This window comes from Schistocerca gregaria, chromosome 1 (genome assembly GCF_023897955.1).
Source record: "Schistocerca gregaria isolate iqSchGreg1 chromosome 1, iqSchGreg1.2, whole genome shotgun sequence".
NCBI lineage: Eukaryota > Metazoa > Arthropoda > Insecta > Orthoptera > Acrididae > Schistocerca > Schistocerca gregaria.
Genome location: NC_064920.1, coordinates 674,172,325 through 674,193,633, shown reverse-complemented (window position 1 = coordinate 674,193,633; position 21,309 = coordinate 674,172,325). Strand labels below are relative to the sequence as shown.

General features: G+C 45.6%; 1 protein-coding gene across 5 annotated transcripts in view; it reads left to right on the top strand.

The window, feature by feature from the left end:
- Nucleotides 1-21,309, top strand: part of LOC126362786 (uncharacterized) — a 1,515,202-nt gene that overhangs the window by 748,792 nt on the left and 745,101 nt on the right. The window lies entirely within an intron of this gene.

Sequence of the window (21,309 nt, the reverse complement as noted above, 5' to 3'; positions counted from 1 at the left end):
ACAGCAGAGACAATTTCTTACAATGTCACGGTTAAGTGCTCACCGGACAAAATGTTAGTTACCTCCTTAAAAGAGCTCTCCTATGACCAGGCGATACTACAGTCTTCTGGGCAGAGCTGTGGGCTCTTTGACTGCTCTGAGAGAGGACTCATTAGAGCGACTTAATACAATCCTTTGCCACAGGAGTACTTGGTAATCTACAAATGTCGTTGACTATTAAAGGGTCACTTTACGCACTAATTAAGAGACTGTTCTCTTGAAGAACCGTGTTCATCATTTACAAAAGTGCATTTCCCTCTTAAATTGGAACAACTCTTTAGTCCCATCCTATAATATTAACTGCTTCAGCTGAAGTCAAGAGCTGGGGTAGAGAGCTTCCAAGCTTGGCTGTATACTGACCTCCATGCGAGGGTGGATAGTAATGTGCGGCTGTTTGCTGATGATGCTGTGGTGTACGAGAAGGTGTCTTCGTTGATTGACTGTAGGAGGATACAAGATGACTTGGACAGGATTTGTGACTAGTGTAAAGAATGGCAGCTAACTCTAAATATAGATAAATGTAAGTTAATGCAGATGAATAGGAAAAAGAATCCAGTAATGTTTGAATACTCCATTAATAGTGTAGCGCTTGACACAGTAACGTCGATTAAATATTTGGGCGTAACATTGCAGAACGATATGAAGTGGGACAAGCATGTAATGGCAGTTGTGGGGAAGGCGGATAGTCGTCTTGGGTTCATTGGTGGAATTTTGGGAAGATGTGGTTCATCTGTAAAGGAGACCGCTTACAAAACACTAATACGACCTATTCTTGAGTACTGCTCGAGCGTTTGGGATCCCTATCAGGTGGGATGGAGGGAGGACATAGAAGCAATTCAGAGGCGGGCTGCTAGATTTGTTACTGGTAGGTTTGATCATCGCGCGAGTGTTACGCAAATGCTTCAGGAACTCGCATGGGAGTCTCTAGAGCAAAGGAGGCGATCTTTTCGTGAAGCGCTACTGAGGAAATTTAGAGAACCAGCATTTGAGGCTGACTGCAGCACAATTTTACTGCCGCCAACTTATATTTCGCGGAAAGACCACAAAAATAAGATAAGAGAGATTAGGGCTCGGACAGAGGCATATAGGCTGTCAGTTTTCCCTCGTTCTGTTTGGGTGTGAGAGATTAGGGCTCGGACAGAGGCATATAGGCTGTCAGTTTTCCCTCGTTCTGTTTGGGTGTGGAACAGGAAGAGAAGATGCTAGTTGTGTACGAGGTACCCTCCGCCACGCACCGTATGGTGGATTGCGGAGTATGTATGTAGACGTAGATGTTGGGCGATGCTGTGCTGAGAGAGACAGGGCGTGTCTATATCGGCCTCTCCCATTCGTCATTGCAGACTGCAGCGGATCTCACTAACGTCTGTCGTATGAATGTGCGTTGCCGACTTTGGCGTGACGCCGCAATCTTTGCACGATACCGCACACAGTTCGCTTTTCGCTTTGGAGCGCTCCAGGCGGCGTGGAACTGGTATCAGACGGCCGTGTGACCATGCCCCTACTGACGAAAGCCATATCAGTGAAGTACTGTGCATGCGCCGGTTGTATGGAGTCAGCGCAGTACGATCTGGAGACCTACCAGAATGGCTGAAAGGAGCTATACTGCCTGCACGTGCTCATGACCACAACGTATACGAAGTTGCTCTATTTATCTTTCTGTCAATGCGGAATGTTAGAGGTGTGTAAAAAGTACTTTCTTCCTAAGAAAATTGAGTTTATTAACTGACATTCAAGTTACGAGTTCAAAATTTTAACTCTCTTCTGTAAGGCGCATTTGGATATGAGTGACTATAATTCAACGCCTTGTCTTATTCTTACTCCTGGCTTAACTCCGGTTGATTGGGAGGGTCGTTCCACAGACTTGCCCTAGGATTGAAGGAGTTTATAGCCGTCCGGAGTGGCCCAGCGGTTCTAGGCACTACAGTCTGGAACCGCGCAACCGCTACGGTCGCAGGTTCGAATCCTGCCTCTGGCATGGATGTGTGTGATGTCTTTAGGTCAGTTATGTTCAAGTAGTTCTAATTTCTAGGGGACTGATGACCTACGAAGTTAAGTCCCATAGTGCTCAGAGCCATTTTGAAGGAGTTTTTATCTGTTGTTTCGGTTCTTTCACGTTCTTTCCTTCAAGTTACTTTCTTATTTCTATGATGCAGGCTCTTGATTTGTTTTTCCAGAAACACAGCAATATCTGTCTCGTTAGGCTGCCCATTTTCGCTCGTTGGATTTCTTTTCCAGTACCTCCGAAATTCTGTGTACGGTATGGTAGATTTCCACTGCATATCATTTTCCTACCCTCCTTTTTTTCCCTCAACCACATTTTTGTATCGATGCATCGTGGAAGAACATCCACTCTATCCAGCTAGTAGTTCAGTGTGAAGCACTAGGATACATTTAAATATTACAGTTTTACCACTATGGAATAGTGTTTTAGTTTCATATATTTTAGAGATGTTTTCAGTTAAACCATATGCAAATACTGAATCCTTTTACAAGATTAACTTCATGCTATTGGGACCTGGGTTTGATTCCCGGTTCTGTCCAGGATTTTTCCTCAGTGGAACGAGGTGCACTCAGTCTCTGGAGGTAAAGTGAGTATTTACTCGGCCGGATAGTAGCGGTTCCCAAGATCAAGAAACCCGACAACGGCCCGGTCTGGAAAGCGCTGTGCTGACCACATGGGCCTCCAAACTGCATCCGATGACGCCACTGGCAGAGGATGACACGGCGGTCGGTCAGGCCGGATTGGCTCGTCTAGTTCCAGAGCTCAGAACTTTACCTTTTACTCACACAATCCAATTTCTTGTCTCAGTTCATTACCAGAGACAAGTGAGTCCGCTACAGCGCTCCTGGCGATTAATTCTGTACTGAGTACACTGTCACGAGTGGTCGTTTTCGCTTCAGCGTCAGCGCCAAAATTCGCGTCTTTTCAGAGAGCTGTCTGCAGGGCAGTTTGGCGCCCTAACGGTGCAAATGAAAGACAGACTACCCTTTTTATGAAAAATCTAAACATAGTTTTAAAATATAAGAACAGAGAGTGATAGTGGAGTTTATTCATTACCAAAGCAAAATTTGTAGTGCATGTTCTTGTCAAAGGTCGTGTGATAAATTCGCTACATTCCTGAGGACTGAAACAGTGGGGAAAGTGTCACCTAGACAGTTCAAAACACATACTTTTATTTGATCGAGAAAATACATAGTTGGACACACATCAGATAATATCTGGAACGCTTAAAATAGCGTCTTCTTACTTTATCCTTTGTGTCTCTCTTTTTTTTGCCAACTGCCTCAATAAAGCCTAAAATAATTTTTCTTGTCAAATAATTCTGACTTTTTCACTGTTGAAATAATTGTCAATAAAACACTTTTATCTGTTTACGTTTTTGTTTTAGCGCAGTGTATGCTTTTTCTCTGTAAAACGTAAATACCTTTCAAATATTTCGTCTCTGTTGTTGGAGAATACTAGGAGGAAGAATACCAGGACTTGGTGAAATCTTTTCAGCGTGTCACGAAAACAAAGTAAACAACACAATGAAAAGTAAGAAAACATGAAGGCACAAAATACATTTCTGTAAAAGGAATGAGCTTCGCCGCGATAGGTTAACGTCCGGCGCTAGCAGTCGCAGCCACAGTGCCTGTTCCCGCGCACGCGCAGTCCGCATCGTATTCGGAAACCCAGAGCTCCACACTCGGCACCCTCTATACATCATTGACGTCAGACACACACTCGCGAGGTGGTTGGTTGCTGATTTACACGCAGGCACGAAAGCCGTACGCACTTCCAGCAGTCGATTTTGCTCAGAAAGTCGCTCGTCTGAAACTCCAAATTGCAGTTTCTTACCTGTGCAGTTAAACAGTGCACACTATAACTCATAGCCCTGTCATAAACCAGTTTTTAGTTCAAATGACTGATAAATCGTGTTCATAAATTGTTAACGTTAGCATTGTTATCATCACCTTCACGGTCTAGGTGGGTTTCTATTTAATTCCAAAATTCGGTGGCGGACTGATGGCAGTAGGAACGCACCTGCATAACCCCAGTCTGAGACGGCAGCGGTGGCTGCGAGCGCCCACTTGCGCGGCGGAGGCGGACGTGCATTCTCTGTCTGGTGAGCGGACGTTCACCCTCGTGAGCGGAAAAACGACCAGTGGCGGCGCTGCTGCACCGGACGCATGACTAAACATCTGGACGGCGGGGCGGGGGAGTGGAAGCAGGAGGTGCGGAAAGCCAGCCATTACACAGATCTAATCACAGTCCTGGGCCTCAGCCTGCGAGGGGACGCGGCTCCAGCGAGACATGGGTAGGTCCGTAGGTACGTCTGTGGCATCTTCCCTGACCACAATCCAGGGGCAGGTGATCCGTCCACTGGATGTGAACCTTAGTCCAGAGGCCCCCTTAAGGCAAGACATTTCTTGGACACGCACTTACATTGGAGCTCTGCAACATTGTGGTCGCCACGGCCACCTTCCTTTTCCATAGTGGACGGTGTTTTTTGTGCGGGCTGAGTATCAGTGGCGTCTTTCCATAATCCTCCTATGAGGGCCGTGACGGTGTGGCCGTGCGGTTCTAGGCGCTACAGTCTGGAGCCGAGCGACCGCTCCGCTCGCAGGTTCGAATCGTGCCTCGGGCATGGATGTGTGTGATGTCCTTAGGTTAGTTAGGTTTAATTAGTTCTAGGCGACTGATGACCTTAGAAGTTAAGTCGCATAGTGCTCAGAGCCATTTGAACCAGCCAAGGGCCGTGATTGGAACTGACCAGACTGATTTCAAAGAAAGGGAAAGGGGGGGGGGGGGGGGGCGGAATCTTCCGTGACGGCCGATGTTTTCCAGCACTCGATGCTGAGAGATTTTTGGTTACCGAGCGGGAATCAGCACCTTACAGGAGCAGTAAAAGTGGGAACAGGAAATGACCAATAAAAATGCCTATATTCTGCTTCTGATTCTGGGTGGTTGGAAGTCCTAAATTTCGAATAATTTCGTGGAACATGTTGGAAGTTCGAAAAATATAGAAGTCGATCAGCTGCCGTTGTAGGGCGTAGAAGTCGACAACTCTGTGAGAAGGCGGTGGTGTTTTCGTAGTCCATTACTAAAGTTGGAAGAAAGTGATCCTTTGTGATAAGTCGAGTTATTTGTTGCAGTATGGAATACTGAGAGAATTCGAAAGTGTGCACCATGCGCGTGCTTGATTTCAAGTTGAACCATCACGATTTATTAGATGCATGTCACCGCTTTGTGAGTGTAATGATGCTCAATAGACGGATACCTCAGATTAGGAATCAAGCAGCTAGCTGTACGGAAGTGTTTAGTGAGCCTGAAGAACTTGGCGAGCTTTTTGTTGAAGTAGATAAATTGTGTTCGTTTACTTCGAAATTTGAGTATTGTGGTTGGTTGATTTGGGGGACGGGAGCTAACAGGGAGGTCGTCGCTTCCATCGGATTAGGGAAGGAAGTCGGCCGTGCACTCTCAAAGGAACTATCCCAGCATTCGCCTGAAGCGAATTAGGGAAATCATGAGAAACCTAATCAAGATGGCCGGACGCAGGTTTGGTCCGTCGTCTTCCCGAATGCGAGTCCAGTGTGCTAACCACTGTGCACCCCACTCGGTTTAAGTGTTGTGTTTCTGAGTGACTTCAAACCGTTTTGTTGTTGCGGAGAGTAAAGCGCGGGAGTTGTTATTGGCCATTTGAAGGCGGTAGATGAACTATTAACCGTGCAGATATTTCATTCGAGAGATGGGAACTCGGAATCTTTCTGATAGTAGCTAGACTGCTTCCAGCTTTGCCCTTATTCGTCATTAGTAGGCTTTGTGTCGGCCCCAGGTTTAAATCTCTCCCTTGTCGTCACCACACACCACAAACATGACACCACACTACACACATACCCATTACAACCACGTACGCTCACGCTAGATACATTCACGACGTACGTCTCGTACACCGCTAAGGTTCAAAAATGGATCTGAGCACTATGGGACTCAACTTCTGAGGTCATTAGTCCCCTAGAACTTAGAACTAGTTAAACCTAACTAACCTAAGGACATCACAAACATCCATGCCCGAGGTAGGATTCGAACCTGCGACCGTAGCGGTCTTCCGGTTCCAGACTGCAGCGCCTTTAGCCGCACGGCCACTTCGGCCGGCACACCACTAAGGAAGTGGCCATTTTGCGCAGAGTAAGCAAACACTTTTCCGATTAATCGGTCCGCCGGCCGCGGTGGCCGTGCGGTTCTGGCGCTGCAGTCTGGAACCGCGGGGCTGCTACGGTCGCAGGTTAGAATCCTGCCTCGGGCATGGGTGTGTGTGATGTCCTTAGGTTGGTTAGGTTTAAGTAGTTCTAAGTTCTAGGGGACTTATGACCTAAGATGTTGAGTCGCAGAGTGCTCAGAGCCATTTGAACCATGTTTTGATTAATCGGTCCAACCTGTCCTTCGGGGACTCGTAACAAACAGTGCTATAAGACAGTCTTCTTTTACATTAGTTTTGCGCTGATTCCTCTATGAGCACCACGTGAACTCAAGTCATGTGAAAATGTGAGCCACAAGATGTAAGTGAAGTACACATGAAAGACTGCTGAGGTTCAACGAGTTAATAACAAAATCGGTTCTGCAAAGACTAATACAACACTTACAGAGAACTAAGCAAGTTCTTTGGGTCGTGTTAATAAAGAAATACGTCACTACATTTATGCAGTAGATTGTTCAAAAACGTTGCTTTGGCTAATGGAAGCCTGAGCAATTCGAAGTATGAATCATTGGACCTTCCAACATGTTCTCCAGATTTTTAGCAATTCCTAACATATTTTTAAGGAATTTGTGAGCGAAAGATGTTTCGATTTCAATGACGATGTTCTTGTAACGTATCACAAGTATTTTGTGAATCTTCGAGAATCGCACGTCAGCTGTGGAACATACTCACTGCAAATCGTTGAATAAAGTTCATTACCTTAAAAGGCAACATGCCGAAAGAGAAGTGCAATTATGCCAGAAAATAATGTCTTTGACAAACGGGATGAGAACCATTTACATAGATTTTATTAGTGAGTGGGCGAGCAGACCCAATGTTTTTCTGTACGTACGCAACGATCTGGGAAGAGGTGCCATTCCCCAAGTGTGTTGGAGAGGCAAGGCAGTGTTGCCCTCGGTGTCAAAGTGAGGGCAGTCGTCGGATGTGACGTCAGATCACGGTTGGCAGTGACCGAGCGATCTCCGATGGTACAACAGTTTGTCAGAGACATAACGCGTCCTCATATGTTACCTGTCCTATTACATTATCGTTATGTCACTTTTCAGGTGGACAATGACTCTTCACATGAATGCCTATTCACACCTCACGAGTTTCTATGAACAGTATGTGTGATGTTGAAGTACTTCCTTATCAAGATCCCCAGATCTGTCGCAGATTGTCCTCATGTGTCACCTTTAGTGTGACATTATCGTTATGTCACTTTCCAGCTGGACAGTGCCTTTTCACATGAATGCCTGTTCACACCTCGCGAGTTTCTATGAACTGTATGTTTGATGTTGAGGTTCTCCCTTGCCCAGCGAGATCCCCAAATATGTCCCCGACAGAACATGCGTTTTAACAGGTCCATCAGCGTACCAGTATCCAGGATACGAAAGACCAGCTACAACAGCTGTGGATCAGCTTCCCTCAGGAGAGGACAAGATGCATTTACCAGACCATTTACAATCGAATCAGTGCATGCTTTCAGGCCAGAGAGGGTTCTTCATCATGCAAATAAGTGGGCTCATACTGCCAAGATCTTTGTAAATTTTACTCGAATTTGTAATCACTGAAACAACATCACATGGCCTCCAGGTTTCATTTCGTTTCCTTCCCTCTTCACCGGGAGCGTCACTAGTTTTGGCGAGCAATGCGTATGTTGCAACGTAAACACACGTGACGGCTGCACGGCACCGGTGAAGGCGCGCCTGCTACGCGGCACTGACGAGGAGCGGAGCCTGTGCTGCCCGCTGGAGGGCCCCGCAGCTGGAGATAGGAATCGCGGAAGCCGCTGGAGAGGCCGCCCCTCCCACGCCCCCCCCCCCCCCCCTCCCATTCTCCGTTCTCTCACGCGTATCGATGGTCTGCAGTGCGCTGCAGCGCGCTGCATCGCCGCAGCCCCTCGCCGAACACTAGCAGCAGGCCCAGAGTGGGTGCTTGGCACCCGACGTCACACCCCGTGCCAGGTGCTGCGTCTCCTACTGTGGACAAACGTCCTATGGCAGCAGCGCGCCTTTTGGCAAGCTTCTCAAATGTGCCGTAAGCTACAATGCCCTTACATGACATCACGTGGAAAGTGACGCAATGAATCACCTCGAACCAGTGGTTCAACGAGAACGAATTTCTGTATCTACACTCATGCTCATAAATTAAGGACAATGCTGACACATGGTGAAACAACGCTCTGTTAGGCTCTTTGCGGGTTTAAATCACTTCGGGGTGTGACCATGCGGTGCATTTGACGTGCGGTCGTCGCACGGTGGCGCTGGCAGCAGTCCACATACGCAGAGGTGTGTTAGTGCATGTAGAGTACGGTGCAGAGTGTAGGTGTGCAGACGTTTTCAGACGTGCTAATGGTGACTGTGTGTTGAAAATGGCTCATAGAACACGTATTGATAACGTTATGAGGGGTACAATACTAGGGCGACTGGACGCTGGTCAAACATAGCAGGTCGTAGCACAGGCCCTCCGTGTGCCAGAAAGTGTGATCTCAAGATTATGACAGCGATTCCACCAGACACGAAACGTGTCCAGGCGCTGCAGTAGGGGACGTCCACAGTGTACAATACCACAAGAAGACCGATATCTCACCATCAGTGCCCGCAGACGGCCACGGAGTACCGCAAGTAGCCTTGCTCGGGACCTTACCGCAGCAACTGGAAAAGTTGTCTCCAGACACACAGTCTATAGACGACTGAACAGACATGGTGTATTCTCCCGAAGACCTGCAAGGTCCATTCCACTGACCCCTGGTCACAGGAGAGCCCGTAAAGCCTGGTGTCAAGAACACAACATATGGTCATTAGAACAGTGGTCCCAGGTTATGACCACGGACGAGTCCAGGTATAGTCTGAACAGTGATTTTCGCCGGGTTTTCATCTGGCATCAACCAGGAACCAGATACCATCCCCTTAATGTCCTTCAAAGGGACCTGTATGGAGGTCGTGGTTTGATGGTGTGGGGTGGGATTATGATTGGTGCACCTATACCCCTGCATGTCTTTGACAGAAGAACTGTAACAGGTCAGGTGTCTCGGAATGTCATTTTGCACCAGCATGTCCGCCTTTTCAGGGGTGCAGTGGGTCCCACCTTCCTCCTGACGGATGATAACGCACAGCCCCATCGAGCTGCCATCGTGGAGGAGTACCTTGAAACAGAAGATATCATCCGAATGGAGTGGCCTGCCTGTTCTCCAGACCTAAACCCCATAGAGCACGTCTGGAATGCTCTCGGTCGACGTATCTCTACACGTCTTCAAACCCCTACGACACTTCAGGAGCTTCGACAGGCACTGGTGCAAGAATGGGAGGCTATACCCCAGCAGCTGCTTGAGCACCAGATCCAGAACATTCCAACCCCGTTGTGCGGCCTGTGTACGTGTGCATGGTGATTATATCCCATATGGATGTCGAGGTACATGCGCAGGAAACAGTGGCTTTTGTACCAAATTTGTTTCGGGACGGCTTTCTCAACTTATCACTAATACCGTGGACTTACAGATCTGTGTCGTGTGTGTTCCCAATCTGCCTATTCTATTAGCGCCAGTTTTGTGTAGTGCCACGTTGTGTGGCACCACATTCTGCAATTATCCTTAATTTGTGAGCATGAGTGTACATCTACACCTTCATGATTATTCTGCAATTCACATATAAGTGCTTGCCAGAAGGTACTTCGAACAACCTTGGGATCAATCCTCTACAAATCCTCTCTAACAGCACGTGGGACGACAAACACTCACATCTTTTTGTACGGCCTCTAATTTCTCTTATTTTTATTACGATGATCGTTTCTGCCTATGTCGGTTGCCGACAATTCTCTCATTCAGAGAACAAAACTGGTGATTGAAATTTCCAGAAAAGATCTCACCAAATCAAAAAAGGCCATTGTACTCATACCTGCCACCCTAACTCGCTTATCACATCCGTGACACGCTCTCCCCTATTTCAAGACAGTACAAAACGACCTAGCCTCTCTCGGACTTTTCGATGTCCTGCTCCAGTCCTATCTGGTAAGGATCCCATAGCCCACAGTAACACTCTAGCAGAAGAAAGACAGGCGTAGTGTAGGCAGTCTCTTTAGTAGACCTCTTGCATCTTCTAACTGCTCTGCCAATAAAACTCAGTCTTTGGTTGCGTTCCCCCCAACATTATCTATGTCATCGTTGCAGTTTAAGTTGCTCGTAATTGTAATTCCTAGATATTTAGTTGAACTGACAGCCTTTAAACATGTGTGACTTTTCGTGTAACCGAAATTCAACGAATATCTTTTTGTACTCGTGTGGACGACCTCAGACTTTTCGTTACTTGGAGACAATTACCGCTTCTTATACCATACAGAAATTTTGTCTAAATCACATTGCAATTGGTTTTGGTCTTCTGACGACTTTAATAGAGGATAAATGACAGCATCATCTGCAAACAATCTAAGAGGGCTCCCTAGATTATCTCCTATATCGTTTATATGGATTAGAAATAGCAGACGGCCTATAACACTTCCTTGGGGAATGCCGGATATCACTTTTACGTCGATTGCTAAGAACTGTGATCTATTCAACAGGAAATCGCGAGTCCAGTCGCACAACTGAGACGATACTCCATAGGCACGCAATTTGATTAGAAGTCTCTTCTGAGCAAAGGTGTCAAAACCTTCCTGGAAATCTAGACATATGCAATCAATTTCAGATCCCCTGTCAATAGCACTCATTACTTCGTGCGAATGAAGTGTCTCACGATATGCTCTGAATCCGTCCGCACTATTTCTCAAAAAATTGTATTTTTCTAGGTAATTCACAGTGTTCGGGCACATAATATCTTTCTTATTAACTTATTAGATGGCATTATCAGGTCACTTATCTATCCCAGTGTTACAGTAGGTAAGAGGTTCTTCTACTTACTATATTTGCCTATATTATAAAAACAAACGTAGCTTATTTGCATGATTATTTTTTACGTGTCACGCCTTTTCATCCGCTCTCCAATCTGAGGATGTCTTCTCTGGACAGTATTTTGTTTCCATTTCCATTTACTGTACCGCATACGTCTAAACTCAGGGTGGCATTCTTCCAGGTATTCAAAACTTATAGGTACATGTTAGCACTTTCCCACCTGCATCCCCAGAAACCGGGATGCTGCTGACACCTTAACAGCTAAGTATTTTTTCCTAGATAGTAAGACTGTGAGTGCTAATACTCGTTGCAATTTCACCAAACTTTCGAAAATGATGGTTGCGTGTCATCCTTTTCTCTTGCATGCCACCACCTTTAGGGATAATCCTCACTCATCAGCCAAGCAACCGCCAAAAACCAAGGAGTCGACACTAACTAGTTCGTTTGTACAGAAATACTGATTTTTTTTATATTGTAGGTACCCCAGTCTTGTGGCTTATGGGGTTCTCAATCACAGCTTGAAAACAAAAGATGTATATCACTCGCCGTTTTTCACATTTAACGCTCAACATTTTAAAAAAGTACACTGTTATCTCTTCATGCTTGTCTGCTCTACTCAAGTCTCTTCATGTCTGTATAGTTACTGCAACCTACACCCATTTGAACCTGCTTCCAGTAGTCAGACATTGCATTTGCCTCGCTCTACAATTTTATTCCTACTCTCTCTCTCTCCCCCTTGTTCCCTACATTACAAAATAGACTATTTCTTGATGCCGCAGGACTTTTACTCTCACTCTATCCCTTCTTTTGCATTCTGGGCTGGTTACCTGCCCGGTAAAGAGCGTGCCTGGAAACCGAAAGGTCGCTGGACTAAAGCCCTGTCGGACGACAGACTTTTTTCAATTTCCCGTTAACCCGGCCTTCACCTCTCCTCTCCCGGAACGACACGTGACTTGGATTGCACGATAAACTGTAGGCCCCCATCCCCGGTAGAAATGCTGGGGAGGACTAAGGATACAAATGTCACCGAAGTTGGGTCCAATTGAAAGACTTGAGGTACAAGAAAACATTTTTGTTCTTTTAGTCAAGTTCTACTATGAATTTCCTTCCCCTCTCGATTCAGTAGTTCTTCATTCTATCCATCTTATTTGAACATTCTTCTCTAACACCACATCTCAAAAGCTTCTATCCTGTTATATCCTGTTATTATCCCCTCCCTCCCTCCCCCCCCCCCCCCCCCCCCCGGGTTCCGCTTCCCTATAAGCCTACAAGTCAGACGAAAATTTTCATAAAGGAATTCGTATTCGATGTTAACTTATCTCTCTTATGCAGGAAAGCTTTCCTTGTTATTGCCATTTTACTTGCTCCTCAATTATTTTTCTGCCCAGATAGCAAAACTCATTTACTACCTTTTCTACCCGAATTTCTAACCTAATTCGCTGCACTATCACCTCACTTATTTCGTCAACACTCCATCACTATTTTCATACTCATCTCATAACCTCATTTCAAGGCAATATCTACTCCATTCCACTAATCTTCAAAGTCTTTTGCTATTTCTGCCAGAATTACAATGTCATTGGCAAACATTAAAGTTTTTAATTTTCCTTGTTAAACTTTAATCCCGTTTCCAAATTTTCCTTGTTTTTCTTTCCTTCTTTTTCAATATACAGATAGTTTTAAGTATCTACCGTACTATTCTACACCTCATTCCCTTGTCCACTACTATCACCCTTCCATGCCCTTCAGTTCTTATGCCTACAATCTGGTTTTATAGAAATTACAGATTACCTTTCAGTCCCTGCATTGTATTCCTGACAGTTTCAGAATCCTAAAATAGTGTGTTACACTGGCCAGTGTTAAAGGCTCTTACTAAATCTACAAATGCTATGAATGTGCAGCTGTTTTTGTTGATGAATAAAATAAACTGACCGTTCCACAGCACACATCGCAACCCAAATGAGCATCTGTGAGACTAATAACCGTGACGATATGTAAGCAGAATATAGAACCTAAAATGTTACAGAACTGTCAGTAGAAATACCGGTGTACTATACACCTAATGAAAAATGAAGCAGTATTTTCTTGTTAGATAGAGACCCCTTCAACATTCTGAACATGTAACAACTCAGGATCAGCAAATTCAAAGTGGGTTATGATCTTTAATCTATATTGTGTGCATAACAATTCACAGAGAAACTGACATGGGTGACGTGTACAGTAATAGAAAAAATAGTAAATAACAACAAAAACGTTCCATAAACATGGACGCCCAAGCGAGCTTTTTGCAAGGGAACTCCAAATGTGTGGCTACAAGCTGCCACTGACTTAGCCAATACAAAGCTGTTGGCAATGTAAATTTTCCATCAAGTCACTATGTGACTGGACTCGAATTTTACCCGTGGTCTATGGCTATCTAATGTGACACATGCATGATGGGAAACCGGCTCATTTAGCTGTAGACGTAAGACGACATCTAACGCACCAATATGGTCCAAGAACGATCACTGTCTGTACCTCGGCCTCAAAGATAACCTGACCTCAATGCTATGGACTCTTCTGTCTGAGGGTACCTACGAAGTCAAGAGTACAGCACTCGCACTCATACAGTTGAAGGACTGAAACAGCGAATCGTTCAGTGTTGTAAGGATTTACGAAATGATCTGGAAGTGTTTTAAAAATTCTTATCTCCGTTCACACACGACTCAATTACGGTAATGCATACAAACATAAGGATGCCACGTGAAACATGTTAACACGCACGAGTATGCTATAAATTGTAACATATAACGTGCAGAAGTAGTATTGTAGTGCCTTTTAATGTAGGCCAGAGGCGAAATTTGAGCTCCGTTAGGCACGGACGTAATGGTTTCATTTCATATCATATATTTTTTCATCCAGAGGTCATCTTTCAGTGTCACCAACATGGTGCTTTGATCCTAGCACTCCCTTCAGTCCGTAAGGACAAGTTTGTGTTTCAAACATATTAGTACTAACTGGGAAAATATTTGCAACAGAAATCAGTGGCGTATCCTAACCACACATTCGCAGTTATCTCGCAAACAGTTCATTTGTGGACCCGTGTCTTTTGCATGTTTTTGTTTCTATTAATACATCTTTCACCCACGCCAGTTTTCGATGTTAACTGTGTTACATTCTGTATAATATTGAGGTATGCAAAACGCTGGCTCTATAATGTACACGTTGAGGTACGCAAAACGCTGGTCACATCCCAAATGGAGGGGGCGCAACAAAATTAAAAATAATACGAAAATCTGCAGCCTTTTTGCATCTTCAGTGAGAAACGGAGAGTAAGAGGAGTAGAGAGCCTTCCAGTGGTCAGTCACGTGCAAAAGGAAGTGTGGTTTAGCGCTTGGGTGGTGTTCCGTGCAAGAAGTGCGAATTTGTGACACCCCAGATCGCCTCATCCACAGCTTCTTCCATCGGCCAGCAATTCGTCGCTATGTTCCGCTCTATTGCTGCCGCCACTCAATGAAGCGCACCGCAGAACAGGCGCCGTAAGAACGTGGACAGCAGGCGAGTTTTCCTTGAAGACCGAGGTGGGTGTCCAAGCTTATGACGACCATTCCCTGTTGGAAGTAGCCAGAGCGTGAAGCCAACAGAACTGCTCACACAGAAAGGAAGACGTGATGGATGCTGGACGTTTCTGGGAAAAGCTGTCACCAAGGTCCGTCAGGCAGCTAGGGGAAGGCAGACAGAGGTACTGGCAGATTCTAATTTTCGATTGTGGGGCCAGTTCAGATGACTAGAAGATAATGTCGGAAGTTCCAAGCTTCTTTTCGCGGATGATGCTGTAGTATACAGAGAAGTTGCAGCATTAGAAAATTGCAGTGAAATGTAGGAAGATCTGCAGCGTATAGGCACTTGGTGCAGGGACTAGCAACTGACCCTCAACATAGACAAATGTAATGTTTTGCGAATACATAGAAAGAAGGATCCTTTATTGTATGATTATATGATAGCCGAACACACACTGGTAGCAGTTACTTCTGTAAAATATCTGGTAGTATGCGTGCGGAACGATTTGAAGTGGAATGATCATATAAAATTGATTATTGGTAAGGCGGGTGCCAGGTTGAGATTCATTGGGAGACTCTTTAGAAACTGTAGCCCATCAACAAAGGAGGTGGCTTACAAAACACTCGTTCGACCTATGCTTGAGTATTGCTCATCAGTGTAAGATCCGTACCAGGTTGGGTTGACAGAGAAGATAGAAAAGAGCCAAACAAAAGCGGCGCGTTTCGTCACAGGGTTATTTGGTAAGCGTGATAGCGTTACGGAGATGTTTAGCAAACTAATGTGGCAGACTCTGCAAGAGAGGCGCTCTGCATCGCGGTGTAGCTTGCTGCCCAGGTTTCGAGAGGGTGCGTTTCTGGATGAGGTATCGACTATATTGCTTCCCCCCTACTTATACCTCCCGAGGAGATCACGAATGTAAAATCAGAGAGATTCGAGTGCGCACGGAGGCTTTCCGGCAGTCGTTCTTCCCGCGAACCATACGCGAGTGGAACAGGAAAGGGAGGTAATGACAGTGGCACATAAAATTCCCTCCACCACACACCGTTGGGTGGGTTGCGGAGTATAAATGTAGATGGAGATGCAGATGCAGATGTAATAATGTGGACTTCGCAAAGCAAGCTCCATGGGTGAGTCCCGGTCCAATGCACAGTGCTTAATATATCAGGATGTTTTGTTACAGCTAATACTCCACTGTGGAGTGTAATATCCGTTTTGCCTACAACCTTTGTTTGCTGTGAGAATCTGTCTCACGTTGATCTTTATACTCAAAAAGACGTATTTTCGTGTAGAGTTCTTAAAACACTTAGTCTAGTAGATGAGTAGGCTAAACTCACATTCGTAATGGTCCGGAATGGTAAATGTGTTTCTTCGTTAAGCTCTCTACGCTGACGATCTGCATAACATCTACATCTACATCCGTACTCTGGAAAGTATTGTGACGTGGATGACTGAGGACAATCCCCATTGTACCAAGTACCAGGGTTTCTTCCTGCTCCATCTATACATGGGGCGCGAGAAAAACAACCGCCTAAAAGCCTCTCCACGCGTTGTCATTAATCAAACGTTCTGTTGGCGCTCCCTCCGTGAATGTCCACGCCCTGTACCTGTGTGGGGCGCCCAGTGAGGGGGCAGTCCGCGTTCCCCGCCACAGCGCCCGGAAACGGTTCTCTGCTGCGGCCGCAGTGCATTCGTTGTTGGCCCTGGTGGAGGGCGCAATTAGCAGCGGACAGCGGAAGCGGGTGGCAGCGCCTTTAATTTCCTGTGTCGGTTCCCTGCCAGCCACTTGCGACACTTCCCAACAAATTGCAGTGATCTCATGTCAATATGACGTCACTAAACCGCCTACGTGCAGGACAGATAATCAGTGTTTCTCGTCAAAAACAGTGGGACAAACATGCAGCATCCAAATTGGAGAACACACCCTTTCATTTATTCGACCATCCTGCCATGTCGTGACTAGACCTCTCTCCTTCTCAACCCTCCAGCGCTAACTACATGTTCGTCAACGCGAGAGAGCCATGAGCACACCGACCAAAAAATGAGTCACTGTCAGCAGATATCACGATAATACCGTGTAGCGCCGCCTCTAACCTTAACAAAGACTACAATTCGGCACCGGAGTATAACATGTGAATAGTGAGGGGGGTTAGTGTTAGTGATAAGTTTGACACGGTTATCAGCAATTACATGGCCCCCAGGAGACCTATTTGTGCACCCTCTGTTCTGTCTCTGTAGGCAGTAACTGTGCTGGGTTTAGTGGTGAACAGTGTCTGCAATATTCTAGCGTACAATCAAGCTCTGCTGACGAGTTCACACCCCTGTTGGACAGTTTCAGTCATTTGAACGTGGCTGCGTTGTGGGCTGCGGTACGCTGGATGGACGCACAGACAGATGGCAGCACATATTGGGCACAGTGTATCTGTAAGATGTCGCTGCTTTCAACACTGGTCTGTGGAACAGTACCACACCTGTAGACCATCTTCTGGACGTCTGCATAGTACAGACATACGTCAAGATCGAAGGAATTTGCGAGCAGCGGTGGCCGACCATACATCACCCAGGATGAAACCCGGGCACGTGTTGCCCTTGATGTGTCATCAGGGACCATTGCTCCAGGATTTAATTTACGTGTGGCTCAGGCCAAGCTACCACTGGCAACACGATTCACCAAGCATGGCTATTCGGGAGTCATGGAAGAGTTGACTGGAGGGTGTAATGGCGCTACGTTGTCTTGAGTGCTGAGGGTAGGTACTGTCTGCATGTGAATGATGGATGTAACAACCGTGTATGGCCATTTACTTTTTGAACTACCTAGTCTAGAATTCATTCGTCCACGACACAATGGTACCACCGCAGTCTCCATCGTGTGGAGGCCCATCGCAATGCGGGCACAAAAATGGTTCAAATGGCTCTGAACACTATGGGACTTAACTTCTGAGGTCATCAGTCCCCTAGAACTTAGAACTACTTAAACCTAACTAACCTAAGGACATCACACACATCCATGCCCGACGCAGGATTCGAACCTGCGACCGTAGCGGTCCCGCGGTTCCAGACTGTAGCGCCTAGAACCGCTCGGCCATCACGGCCGGCAACGCTGGCGCATTTGGAATTTCTGTAGGGTAAAGTAACCGGTGCACGCTACGCTGCACAGGCTGTTTGTTATACCCGTGCTACTGCCATTACTTCGACAGGAAGGTGATGTGCCTTTTCAGGATGACAATGCAGGTTCACTTATCCCCTGCTGCGACACAACGTGTTTTTCGTGTAGTGCAGCAATGGCCCTGGCCAGCAATATCAAGAAGTGGGAACTTACTCGTTTTCCGGGGCCAGCAAGAACCATTGGAAAATTGCAACAAAGGGAGCAAGATGCTTGGGACAAGCTATCGCAAGATCCCATTCGGCACCTTTACGATCGTTTGCATGTAAGAATAAACGTCTTCATTGCCGCCAGATTCGGTACTCAGTGTAATTGTCTGACTGTTTGGGCATCCTTTACTGCGACAAATGAGTTTCACCTTCGACTGAACTTGTTATGACATATTCTCACAATGATCATTACCTGTAGCCTCTCTTGTCAATAAAATGACCATATTCTTGACGGGGTTGCATTTTTTCCCGGAAGTGTATGTCGTGTTCATTTGAAGACAGTACCTGATGATTAGTTCCCACAGAGCTTTAAGATTTCGGGTTTGTTGACTGCGTCATTTCACTGACAGTTCCAAATAATCCCTGAGATTTACTGTGGCATTTTCATCAGGTAGTTTAGCACGCGAGTCGAGATGCGACTCTGTGCCTCAGTATTCGTCAAACCGGAACTTACGTGTGCAGCACTGTGAACATCGTCACTGTCATCTTGAAAAACAGGAGTGCCCACAGCACACTCATCACCTATATGTAGAAGAAAGTACAACACTTGCTCACAGACAGTGTCGAAATAAACATCCTGGTTCAAGCGTTTATGAAGGTTTTCGAGGCATGTGAATGCTGTAGAATCTACATTGACGACGGAGATAGGTAGAGGTGGAGAGAGAGAGAGAGAGAGAGAGAGAGAGAGAGAGAGAGAGAGAGATAGTGTTAACATGACACTTAAGAAATCCTCTCTCTCTCTGTTATCTTAAGCGTCAAGCTGTTCTAATAAATTAAGACCACAGCCTCTTTCCACTAGGTGGAGAAAATGCACAGTATTCTTAATATTCCCTATAGAATGACCAGTTTTAGATAAATACTGTTCCAAAGCAGTTTTGTTCCGTGGCTGTGAATGTTCTTTAAACTTTACGTTAAGAGAGCGGCCCGTTTGACCGATGTAATACTACAATCAAAGCTGTGTACTCCGGAGCCATCACATTTGTCTTACGTCCTTTTCCGTTTATGTTTCACTCGCAGTTTTAGGGTGTTGTTTACCTGTATGTCAGTAATACGTTTCATCATGGTCTATTTTGTTGTTTTAAGCTATAGACAATCTGTTAGTTATATTAGTGGTTTTTTTTTCCTTTTATAGACCGAAACCGATAGTCTGATGACTTAAAAAATTGTGACTATAGATGTGAAGTATAGGACATTTATTCTATTTTCGCATCACTGTTCAATTCGCGACCCTGTCGCAGCTTGTGAAACTTCCCAGCGTACAGAGCAAGTGACTGCACACCTGATCTGTCTCGGAACGGTAGCAGCAAGAGCTTTAAGCTCGACAGTGTAAAAAGCTGCAATTAAAGAAATGACACGAAAGCACGGCCATGCAAATTGCTACTACATTTTCCGCACAAGACACTATATCCAAAGTAAGGAGAAGGCGAGGAAAGACACGCCCGGTCTATGTATTGTGCGAAAGCCAACAAGCGATGAAACAATGCCGTTCAAGAAATATACTCGTGCCAGCACATTTTGGAACAGAGGGTAACACGCGAGGGTAGCGGCTAAATGGCGGCAAGGGGCAGGCGACCGCCGGTAATGAATACTCGCGGGACACGGCACAGCAACAGGTGCGGGCCAGGCCGTACTGCTTCTTCCGGAGTAAGTCGGTTCTCACTGAACTTCTGTCCAATTTACACCACTTCCACAGGAGAAAAAATTACATCTTTTGTTCTAAATTGTCAAGAACGTCGCCTGCGAGCTATTTTTGTGTATCTGAAGATTCGTCTCTTCCTGCGGGAGACATCCTCAGAGGCAATCGTACAGTCGTAAGTTAAATTACCTATGCGATAATTTGCGGAATTGTGGCTTCGAATGTTATACGTCTTCTACAGCAGAAGAATTGTTTACGTTATTTAATACCTATGAACACGGGTAGCCTAATTTGAAATTTTCTCCTAACTCTTATTTTACATTTCCAGTGATGGTACAACGCCGGCTGGGGTGGCCGAGCGGTTCTAGGCCCTACAGTCTATAACCGCCCGACCGCTACGGTCGGAGGTTCGAATGCTGCCTCGGGCATGGATGTGTGTGTTGTCTTTAGGTTAGTTAGGTTTAAGTAGTTCTTAGTTCTAGGAGACTGATGACCTCAGAAGTTAAGTCCCATAGTGCTCAGAGCCATTTGAACCATTTGATGGCACAACAAACATCTAATACCTCACGTTCATGGCATAAGCAAACGCCTTCAAACGTTGAGTTGCAGCCATAAACACTGAAGCGTATTCGAAAACAGGACGGAGTTTTATGTAATGATCTGCACGTCCCATCGACACTGAAGTAATTAAAAACAGAACTATTCCGTATTCGACGAAACCATAGTGAAACTACTGAATAACTAATTAACGAAGCGCTCGCTTCGTCTTTAAGCCGTCACCCTTCCAGGTCCTAACCCAGTGTCTCAATTACGGGAGCATCTCCCTCGATACTACTAGAACGACTGATGTCGGAGGTCTAATGAGGCATCCCTCACTTAGTTGAACGATACTCATGCAGTAGTGTGTACTCCCCGTGGTTGTTCATACCTCCCACGCTTACATGTTACATAATTTTCCATGTAGTGTCCATTTGCTTTTTACAAATTACAGTGGAACACTTATTTCTTCAAAATAGCAGAGCAAGAAAAAAAATACTGCCGTTTCCGCTTTTCCTCGTATTTCTTATTTCTGGCTCTTCTGGTCTGTGCTTTTTGTTTTTTTGTAAGCTAATCATGTTTTCAAACTAATCAAGATTGAAAAAAGTCAACAAAGTCTTCAGAACGTATGTTTCTGACTTGGTGGTGTTACTACGTAACGGATGGTTAAATGACAAATTTCGTCTACCGTCATATACGGGGTGAAAGCGAACTCCACCGACAAAATTTCGGAAGCTGTTAAAGGATATTTTCTGGGTATTTTGGTGTAAGGGCCCAGTGATATCGGTAGATCGTTAGGTAGTTAAATATCTGCACAACAGTGCAAACGTTGACAATATGCACTGCGTGTCTGGTTTGAAGCCGTCTTGTTCCAATCACTCAGGGTAGTTGATATTGACAACAGCAGTGTCCACTTCACTCTTCGCCCTCAGACCGGCATCCGTACTGTTCGCTTCCGTCCCGGGTTTGTTTTTCCAGCAGTGTTAGTTTTACGGTAACAGTGACATGCGACTGCAAGGATGGATTTGTAAATGAAAAGTTGGCCAATATGCACCTCTGCATGGGTTCACTGAAAGCAATCGGAG